Genomic DNA, 11,900 nt, shown 5'->3' with positions numbered 1-11,900 from the left:
ATTAGAATCGAGTGAGTCAAGGTTTTCTTCGATTGAATATAGAGTTGAGTTGAAACCCTTGAACTTAAAAGGAATTGTAGCTTGAATAAGTTGGAAGGAAATAATTTGATGGAGGTTTATCAAATACTTCAATTTAAGATTTAGGAAAATGAGTTATGGTTTAAGTTAGTGGGTGGTAATATTTGATAATTTGTATGAGATTTTGTTAGGAATCTTAGGAAAAGAACTTATTTTGCTAGGAATCCTAGGAAAAGAACTTACTTTGAGACCTATGGGTATCGGGGTCAAGCTAATTTATGTCTATCATATAAGGATTTGATATTTTAAATTTTTCTTTAAATCTCTAAAAATAGCTTGTAGGGGTGTAACTAAGGGGTAGGAAAAGCATACTAGAGATTGTCATGTGTTATTATCGGATTTATTTTTCAAATGCATTTAAATTTAAACAACCATCTGTTTAGGTTTATTCTTAATGTGAAAAAAAATTATATTTTTATTAATTTATATATCTTTAAAGTTTTTTAATTTATTTTTTCATGTGGGAGAGACTCCATGTGTCATTGTTGGATTGACTATCCATGCCATGTCAGTATAAATTAACGGTGTTAGTACGATGGTATCAACTTAGTTGATGGAATACAAGTTCAGATGTCAACTAGATCTAAAGGAAATTAGGTACCAACTAGGTACAAATGAACAAATCTAAGGGTAAAATATATATTAGAAAAATAATAAGGCAAATTACACTTGTAGTCACCCAACTATAGGTTTTTTTTTTGTTACCCAACTATGAAAAGTTACAAACTGGTCACCTAATTATAGGAGTGTGCATTTTTCGGTTTTAACTAAATTAACCAGCCGAACCAAATTAGTTCGATTAATCGGTCACCCATCGAATTTAATTTGATTGGCGTTAGTTAAAGACTTTTTAAACCCACCTTTCTTTATTCTCTCCATCTTTCTTTATTTTATAACATGTTATCAGCACGATTCTCAAATTTTTTTTTCTAAACCCACCTCGTTCTTATTTTTCATTTGATAACTCCTCAAAAATTTTGAAACCCATACCTCAATTGCTTTCTATCCTTTTCTAATCCTCCGTTGAATTACTTTCATTATTTTTCTAATCTAGCATTCAAATTGGTTGTTTGGCTACCCAAAATTGACAAAAAAAAAGAGGGGTTTAAACTTGTGCAGCGATTTGCTTAAAGTTCTTGGGAGGAATCGAATTTAATTTCTCTATTGACTTAAGGTAATCCTAAATTTTATATCACAAATTATTTTATGTTATTTCAGTTTTTTTCTTAAATACATTATTATAATTACATTTGACAAATAATATGATTACTATTATTTTACTAATATTTTTTTAGGTTTTTTTAGTGATTATAATGTCAAATCTTGCCAAACTTGACAATACGTGAAAAACTTGACATGCGTCTAATGGATGCTGTTACTGTAACACCCCTATTCCCGGTTTGACCCAAGAAACTTGATATAAGAATATTACATTTGGTGCCAAAGTGATTTTATCTAATCACTAATATATTTTAACATTAAAAAAATAAATTTTTATAACTTATATTTTAGTCTCTACTACTTGGAACACACTTGATCTTCCTAAGTACATGCCATTCTATTCAAAATTTTGAAACATACCCTCTTGGCACTTGGAGATGAAATGAGATGGATGCTCACAACCTCAATTACAACTCTTAAAAATCACTGTACCTAATCTGCGCACGGAAAACAAAACCGTACGCTGAGTAAAAATCAGTGGTATTTCTATAATCCGAATATTTAAAGATAAGAAATTACAAATATACAATTGAAATATAAACATATATTAATATTTAAATATTACAACAACCATATCATATTTCATTTATTTCACAAATATCTCAATTCTCATACTTGCTATATAAATAGCTTTTCACAATTTATTTCACATTTCATTATACAATTGCATTATCCATTCCATATTTGCAACATATTTCACATTCTATTTTCAGTTTACTATTTCACTTCCTTTCTCATACCATGCCATTTCAATATCAATTATAAAACTTTATTATTCATTTACCCCTATTAACACGACTCGGATTCGGACAGATGCACGGATCCAACCAAAACACACTAGTTTGGCACCTAGTGCCTGATCGGATAATTCGAAGTAATAAATTGACACCCAGTGTCTCATCGGCTAAACCGAAGTAAATTGACACCCAGTACCTCATCGAATTAATTCGAAGTAGTAAATTGACACTCAGTGTCTCATCGACTCGAAGTCGAAGAAATCCCTAAACTCTTCCAATCCTATGGCATGCCATCATTATCCGACTCAGCCCGATACAGTTAATAGGGTTTAATTTCACTTTTCAAATACAACAAATATTTAATTATCATATTTGCACAAATATATTCATTTCAATTCAAATAATCAATATATTCATAATATATATATATATATATATATATATATATATATATATCAATTCAATCAATTCAATCAACTTTTAATTCAATTCAATGTCAAAGTGCCAAATATTCACCTCAACTCTTGCCATATGCATTAAATAAAAAAAATACAACAAATAATAACTAATTTTTTATTTATAGAAATACAAACTAGAAATTTCGAGCTATTCGATGTCGACTTTATCTTTCCCCTTTTTAGTCGAGGATTCCGATGCGACGTTAGCTACGGAATTAAAACAATTAAAATTCATCAATATAACACAATTCAATTTCATACTAAATATTTCAATTTTTCACTCAATATTTGCCTAATTTTTAATTTAGTCCCTAAACCGAAACTAGCTTTATTTCTTTACAATTAATCCTATATTTTCACACAAATTTTACTTTAAACTAAATTAAACTCCCTATTTTCACTTAAATCCCTAATTTCAAATTTTTACAATTTAGTCCCTATTATTCAAAATTTACAATTTATTATACAATTCAATCATTTTTAATTTCTAGCTTAAAAATCTATCAATTTAGTCCCTAATACTAAAATTATTCAACATTAACAACACTTAAAATCTCAATAATTTCTAAAATTTTGACATGGGTCGGGTAGCATTTAACACTGGGATTCCAAAAACATAAAAATTACAAGAAAAAAGGACTAAATTGACTAACCAATTGAACTTTGAACAATTGAAACCTCTAAGGCCGTGGCTTTCTTTCTTCTTTCTCTTTTTCTTTCCTTTTTCTTTTTCTTTCTTTCTTTCTTTCCAATTTCGTTTTGCTTTGTTTCTTTTTCTTTTATTTATTTGTTTTATTATTATATAATATATTATACATACTTAAATATTAAGGTTTTATATTATAATATATATAATAAATTTATAAATATCTATCTTATCTTGCTTCATTTTAAGACAATGGCGTAATTGCTTCTTTAGTCCCTTTAAGTTTTCTTTAATCTATAATTCAACTTCTACCTTTATACAATTTAGTCCTTATACCTAATTACTCTTAATACATACAAATTCACTTAACTAAAACCTAATTAACTACACAACTAGAGTTTGATTTACGAAAACAAAGTCCCGAAAATGCACTTTTCGATACCCGTGACTATCGGGTCGTTACAAATCTCCCCCTAAATAAATTTCATCCTCGAAATTTACCTGAAAAGAGGTGGGGGTACTGAGATCTCATAGTTTCTTCCGGTTCCCAAGTCGCTTCTTCAACACTATGACTACGCCATAGTACTTTCACTAACGGAACTCGCTTATTACACAATTATTTCACTTCTCGTGCCAAAATTTCAACTGGTTCTTCTTCGTACAACAAAGCAAGTTAAATTTCAATATCCTCTATCGAAATAACATGAGATGGTTCTGATTAGACCTGTCCATGGTAGGGCCAGTTCGAAAATTTTTTGGTCTGACTCTTAGGCCCTACGAAATATGGGCTCGAAATTTTGCCCAGGCCGGCCCGAAAAAGAATAAGCCCGAGAGCAGCCCGATTTTTAATAAACACAAAAATATTTTAAAATAAAAAATAAAAAATATATTTTTAAAGTATTTTAAAATTAAAAACAAAATAAAAATATATTTATTATATTATTTGGTAGGGCAGTGCCGGGCCAAAAAGTTGAGCTTGAGCTCGGCCCATTTTTAAACGGCCTCGTTTTTTGCCCAAGCCCATATTTCGGGCCTATATTTTTACCCGAACCCTCCCATATTTTGGGCGGGCCGTCGGGCTGGGCCGGGCATAGGTCTAGTTCCGATCAATATCTTCTAAGCATTGAAACGTAAAAAACATCATGTAGCTTCTGCAATTTCGCAGGCAAGGTTAAACGATATGCAACTGGTCACACTCTTTCTGTGATCTCATACGGTCCAATAAATCGAGGACTCAGTTTTCCTTTTCGACTAAATCTCAAAATTTTCTTCCAAGGTAAAACTTTAAGAAACACTTTATCGCCAACAGAACAATATCTCGACGTTTCAAATCTGCATATGATTTCTATTTGTGAAAAGTTGCCTTCAATCTATCTTGAATTTTCTTAACAATGTTTTTCGTTTCTTGAATTAATTTCGGCCCAATCATTTTTCTTTCACTCAATTCCATCCAACAAATAGGTGATCGACACCTACGACCGTATAAGCCTTTATACGAAGTCATTTGAATACTCGATTGAAAACTATTATCGTATACAAATTCGGCCAAAGGTAAGAAACGTTCCTAACTTGATTCAAGATAAATAACACAAGTACGAAGCATGTCTTGCAAAATCTGAATAGCACGCTCAGATTGTCCATCAGTTTGTGGGTGAAAAGCTGTGCTAAAATTAAGTCGCATACCAAGAGATTCGTGCAACTATTTCCAAAATCTCCAAGTGAACCGTGGATCTCGATCAGAGATTATCGATATAGGAACACCATGCAATCTCACGGTTTCTTGAATATAAGCTTCAGCAAGCTTTTGAAGTGACCAACCAGTCTTGACCGCAATGAAATGAGTCGATTTTGTAAGTCGATCAACAATCACCCCAATAACATTTTTTTTACTTGCCGGTAAAGGTAACCCCGTTACAAAATGTATCGTGATACAATCCAATTTCCATTCAGGAATAGAAATAGGTTGAAGTAATCCAGTGGGAACCTGATTTTTGCTTTAACTCGTTGACAAGTTAAACATTTAGCCACATACTCGACCACATCTCTTTTTATTCCTGGCCACCAATAAGATTCTCGTAGATCGCGATACATTTTTGTTCCTCCAAGATGTAAAGCAAAAGGACTATCATGAGCTTCGTGAAGTATCAACTCTTTCAATTCAGAAACATCTGGAATGCAAATTTGGTTATAAAATCTCAAACAACCATAATAATCAATGCTGAAATTTTCTAATATACCATTTTGAACCATTTCTCTTTTCTTCGCCAACTTGTCATCTTCTAACTGTGTTGACTTGATCTGATCAAACATCATCAGTTTGATTTTTAGTTCAGCCAATAGGCTTCCATCGTCATTGATACTGAGTTGAGCAGACATTGTTCGTAATTCAATTGTTGCTTTCCTACTCAACGCATCAGCTACAACATTAGCTTTATCAGGGTGATAATCAATAACACAATCAAAATCTTTCAAGAGTTCTACCCAATGACGCTGTCTTAAATTCAACTCCTTTTGAAATAAGAGGTATTTGAGACTCTTATGATCAGTATAAATATAACACTTTTCACCATATAGTTAGTTTCTTCAAATCTTTAAAGCAAAAACCACAGCAAGTAGCTCTAAATCGTGTGTCGAATAATTGCGTTCATGCATTTTTAACTGACGAGATGCATAAGCAATTACTTTCCCGTCTTGCATCAAAACACAACTAAGACCGCTCAAGGAAGCATCATTGTAAACGACAAAATTCTTATAATCCTATATTTCCTTTTTACTCAATTTGTCTCTTATTTCTTTTCTTTCCACTTAACTAGAAGTCTTTTCTTCATTTAGATTTCCTAAAATTATCTCTATAATTCTATAGTTCCTTTCTGCACATATTTACCTAACTTATCATTTGTATTTATTCTCTATCCTTTCTTTTCATTTATTTTTTAAAACTCTACTTTGTTATACTTTTATATTCTCATTTTCATTTCCTTTCTTTTCTTTCTCTTTTCGAGGCAAACAATGATTATCCCAGTTATGGATCAGAGTTATTACTCTTAATCCAACCTCTTAGAAATCAATTGGCCTGGTCGCTGCCAACAGTCTCCTTGAGGTAACTGTTCTTTCCAAAGTTTGCCTCTTTTATTACACAATTTACAACTTTGCTATTTCTTCTTCTTTTTCTTTTTCTTCTCATTCTTTTCACACTTTAGATCGCTCTTTATTCACTAATTCTTAAAATTATTTTGTTACCTTTTTACGTTCTCTAAAGTACTTACACTATTTTTCATGGTCAATTCTATTCTTATCTTCTATAATCTATTTTAATTTTTTTTATATTCAATTTATCCTCTTATTAATACCCATTACAGACTATTTCTTGGTTTTCTCAACAATTCTGAACAACCTTTATTTCACGTCTTTTAGAGCCATACTTAAAGCATTTTTCAAAAAATATCCAATATTCACCTCAATGAGATTTTCTTTTTCGCATTTATCACAAGGTCGAATAGTTCTTTTCCTTAAACCTTTAATACTTGCCTTGGAGATAACTTGAGATCCTATTTTATCTTGCTCTTTATGTTCCAAATTCTCAAGCTTCTTTACCTTTCTTAGTTGATCGTGATAGAATTGAACTTGTCATTAGTCTTTTACCTAATTCTTTTCTCTTTTCTTCTTTTCGTACTTTTTCAAGAAAATCTCCAATTCATCTTCTCACTAGGATTTATACCTTAAAAATATACCATTGATAATTTTCACATTTTTTAACAAAATACTACGCTTCTTAACTATAATTTATCTCTATTAATACATTATAATATTATATACCATAAATCTCTTAGACTTATTATATTCTCTTCATTCAAAAACCTCTATTTTCTCTTATTCTCTTATTAATATTGATTATTTACTTAACTAAGATCTTTATTTCTTTCTATACTTCTTTCTTAAAAAATTCATTTCTTGATCTTCATAACGGAAAATATTACTATTCTATTCCACTCCTCATATTTCTATTGTCTCTTCTATTTCCAAAAGATTAACCTTATATTAATATACCAAACTTTTCATTCAAAAGCTCTGACTTTCTAAGTTCTCATTCTGTACATGTACAACTATATATATACTCATTTTCCTTCACATTCACTAGTCCTTAACTTTTATTTTATCTTTACTTTTCAACCACTTAAATCCATTTCTGCGTTTTCTTCCATCTCTGATTCTGTATCTTCTCCCGGAAAATTCTCAATATTAAGTTCTAAATTCTCTTAAAACTCATCTTCTACAATCCAATTGGAAATTCCTTAGGATCTTCTTCCTCTTCCATCTTTATAACGAGTATTGAATCTATAAATTCTCTTGGTAATTTCCTAACAACTAATTTTTCCATCCATGGCATGTCAAAGACATTTTACTTCCCAATCAACTTTCGTGAACTTACAATTTGTCTCGCTATTTTCCTTGCTCCATGAGATATTATAAAGTTCACGTAGTATATAACTATATTCCAATAAGTTCGTGGTACCAATGTCTTCCAAAGCTGGTCTAAAATCATTTGATGCTCTCGTTCTATTAATGTCCCTCTAAAGGTCAAGTATTGCACTTTATTCTTTCTAATCAGTTCATGACCCTTCCATAACACTTCTTACATCTTTCGATTTACAGTAATAAGGTGTTGAACAATGTCTTCTTCTAGTTGCATTCTATAATATTCCACTTCTCTCATCATCCTATCAACTTTCTCCTTCTGTGTTGAAGTTGTTATCTCATCAAACAATATCAGATTTATTGCCATTTCTTCCAATATCTATGACAAAAAATAAGTTTTTATCAAATTTCAGTATTTATCTATTTCCCTCTTGAGTCATTACTAACTAATTCAAAATAATTTCCTTATCAGTAACAATTCAGATTTTCAAACTTATCAATACTTCTAATATTGATATCACATCTCATCACATTGATACATCCTATATGGCATATACTTCTAGACTTATTCTTTACCTAGAAATCAGAAAACTAAAGCTCTGATACCATTAAATGTAACACCCCTATATTCCGTTCGACCCAAGGAACCTAATATTTACATTTGGTGCCACAGTGATTTTGGCTAATCACTAATATATTTAAACATTAAAAAATAAATTTTTATAACTTATATTTTAATCCCTACTACTTGGAACACACTTAATCTTCCTAAGTACATGTCATTCTATTCAAAATTTTGAAACATACCCTCTTGGCACTTGGAGATGTGATGAAATGGATGCTCACAACCTCAAGTACAACTCTTCAAAATCACTGTACCTAAGCTGCGCACAGAAAACAAAACCGTACTCTGAGTAAAACTCATTGGTATTTCTATAATTCGAATATTTAAAGATAAGAAATTACAAATATACAATTGAAATATAAACACATATTAATATTTAAATATTACAACAACCATATCATATTTCATTTATTCCACAAATATCTTAATTCTCATACTTGCTATATAAATAGCTTTTCACAATTTATTTCACATTTCATTATACAATTGCATTATCCATTCCATATTCATTTCATGAGTATATAACTCATATATTCCATATATTTGCAACATATTTCACATTCTATTTTCAATTCATTATTTCACTTCCATTTCTCATACCATGCCATTTCAATATCAATTATAAAACTTTATTATTCATTTACTTCTATTAACACGACTCGGACGAATACACAGATCCAACCAAAACACACCAATTTGGCACTCAGTGCCTGATCGGATAATTCGAAGTAATAAATTGACACACAGTCTCTCATCGGTTAAACCAAAGTAAATTAGCACCCAAAGCCTCATCGAATTAATCCGAAGTAGTAAATTGACACCCAGTGTCTCATTGACTCGAAGTCGAAGAAATTCCTGATCTCTTCCAATCCTATGGTATGCCATCTATATCTGACTCAGCTCGATACAGTTAGTAGGGGTTAATTTCACTTTTCAAAAACAACCAATATTTAATTATCATATTTGCACATATATATTCATTTCAATTCAAATAATCAATATATATTCATAATAAATATATATATATATATATATATATCAATTCAATCCATTCAATCAACTTTTAATTCAATTCAATGTCAAAGTGTCAAATACTCACCTCAACACTTACCATATGCATTAAATAAAAAAATACAACGATTAATAACTAGTTTCAGATTATAGAAATACAAACCAGAAATTCTGAGCTATTCGATGTCGACTTTATCTTTCCCTTTTTAGTCTAGGATTCCGTTACGACGTTAGCTACAGAATTAAAACAATTAAAATTCATCAATATAACACAATTCAATTTCATATTGAATATTTCAATTTTTGACTCAATATTTGCCTAATTTTCAATTTAATCCCTAAACCGAGACTAACTTTATTTCCTTACAATTAATCCTATATTTTCACACAAATTTTACTTTAAATTAAATTTAACTCCTTATTTTCACTTAAATCCCTAAATTTCAAAATTTTCACAATTTAGTCCCTATTATTCAAAATTTACAATTTATTCTATAATTCAATCATTTTTAATTTCTAGCTTAAAAATCTATCAATTTTGTCCTTAATACTGAAATTATTCAACATTAACAACACTTAAAATCTCAATAATTTCTAAAATTTTGACATGGGTCGGGTAGCATTTAAGACGGGGATTCCAAAAACATAAAAATTACAAAAAAATGGACTGAATTGACTAACCAATTGAACTTGGAATAATTGAAGCCCCTAAGGCCGTGACTTTCTTTCTTCTTTCTCTATTTCTTTCCTTTTTCTTTTTCTTTCCTGTTTCGTTTTGCTTTGGTTCTTTTTCTTTTTCTATTTCTTTTATTTATTTGTTTTATTATTATATAATATATTATACTTACTCAAATATTAAGGATTTATATTATAATATATAATAAATTTATAAATATCTATCTTATGCCGCCTCATTTTAAGATAATGACATAATTGCTTTTTTAGTCCCTTTAAGTTTTTTTTAATCTATTATTCAACTTCCACCCTTTATACAATTTAGTGCTTCTACCTAATTACTTTTAATTCATACAAATGCACTTAACTGAAACCTAATTAACTACACACTAGCTTCGTAAATATTTTTAAAAAATATTTACGAGTCCGATTTACGAAAACGAAGCCCCACAAATGTACTTTCCGATACCCGTGACTATCGGGTCGTTATAGTTACAACCTATTTGTATGGCACACTTGATAGTGAAATTTATATGAAAATCCTTGAAGAATTTAAAATTCCAGAAGGATACAGAGTTTTTCGAGAAAATTGTTCGATCAGATTAAAGAAAAGTTTAAATGGATTAAAACAATCTGGACGTATGTGGTACAATCGTCTGAGTGAATACTTGTTAAAAGAATGTTACAAAAACAATCCAATTTGTCTATGTGTCTTTATAAAAAGGTTTAGATCAGATTTTGTGATAATTTTTGTTTATGTTGATGATCTAAATATTATTGGAACTCCTGAAGAGCTCCAAAATACAATAAATTGTTTAAAGAAAGAATTTGGGATGAAAGATATTGGAAAAACAAAGTTTTGTCTTGGATTACAGATCAAGCATTTAAAAGATGGAATTCATGTTCATCAATCAACTTATACAGAAAATATATTAAAAAAATATTACATAGATAACGCACACCCATTAAGTACTCCGATGGTTGTACGATCGTTAGATATGAATAAAGATTAATTTCGTCATTGTGAGGATGGTGAAGAGTTTCTTGGTCTTGAAGTACCATATTTAAGTGCCATAGGGGTATTGGTGTATCTTGCAAACAACATAGGACTTGATATAGCTTTCACTATAAACTTGTTACCAAGATTTAGTTCTCCAACACGTAGACATTGGAATGGAATTAAACGTGTATTTAGATATCTCAGAGGGACTATTAATATGGGGTTATTTTATTCAAATGATTCAAAATCCCTATTAGTTGGCTATGTTGATGCTTGATACTTATCGGATCCACATAAAAGTCGATCTCAAACAGGATATTTATTTACATGTGGGGGTACTGTCATATCATGGCGTTCAACAAAGCAAATATTAGCTGCTGTTTCTTCAAATCATGTAGAAATAATTGCAATGCATGAGGCAAGTCGAGAGTGTGTTTGGCTAAGGTTATTGACCCAACATATCCAGAAGATATGTAATTTGCCTTTACAAGAAAATATGCCAACTATCTTATACGAAGATAATGCAACATGTATAGCTCAATTGAAGGGTGGTTATATCAAATGTGACAGAACGAAACATATTTCACCAAAATTATTCTTCACCCATGATATTGAGAATAGAGGTGATATAAATGTTCAACAAATTTGTTCTAGTGAGAATTTAGCAATTTTTTTTACCAAAGCATTGCTAACTTCAACATTTGAAAGACTGCTACACAAGATTGGAATGCGTTAACTCAAAGATGTAATGTTGCCATCTGGGGGAGTCTAAAACAAGTTGTACTCTTTTCCTTTAACCAAGGTTTTGTCCCATGGGGTTTTCCTAGTAAAGGTTTTTAAGGAGACAACTTGTAATAGAAGATTGTGTACTCTTTTTCCTTCATTAGGTTTTTTATCCCATAGGGTTTTCCTAATAAGGTTTTAACGAAGCACATTATCTACCAATGGACATCCAAGGGGGAGTATTATGAATATCTTATTAAGTGTCTGTCAATCATGATAAAGATAAAGTTTTGATGTACTTTAAATTCTA

Source organism: Gossypium raimondii, chromosome 11, assembly GCF_025698545.1.
Source record: "Gossypium raimondii isolate GPD5lz chromosome 11, ASM2569854v1, whole genome shotgun sequence".
Lineage (NCBI taxonomy): Eukaryota > Viridiplantae > Streptophyta > Magnoliopsida > Malvales > Malvaceae > Gossypium > Gossypium raimondii.
The sequence above is the reverse complement of the archived record's forward strand: the minus strand, read 5'-3'. Positions refer to the sequence as shown.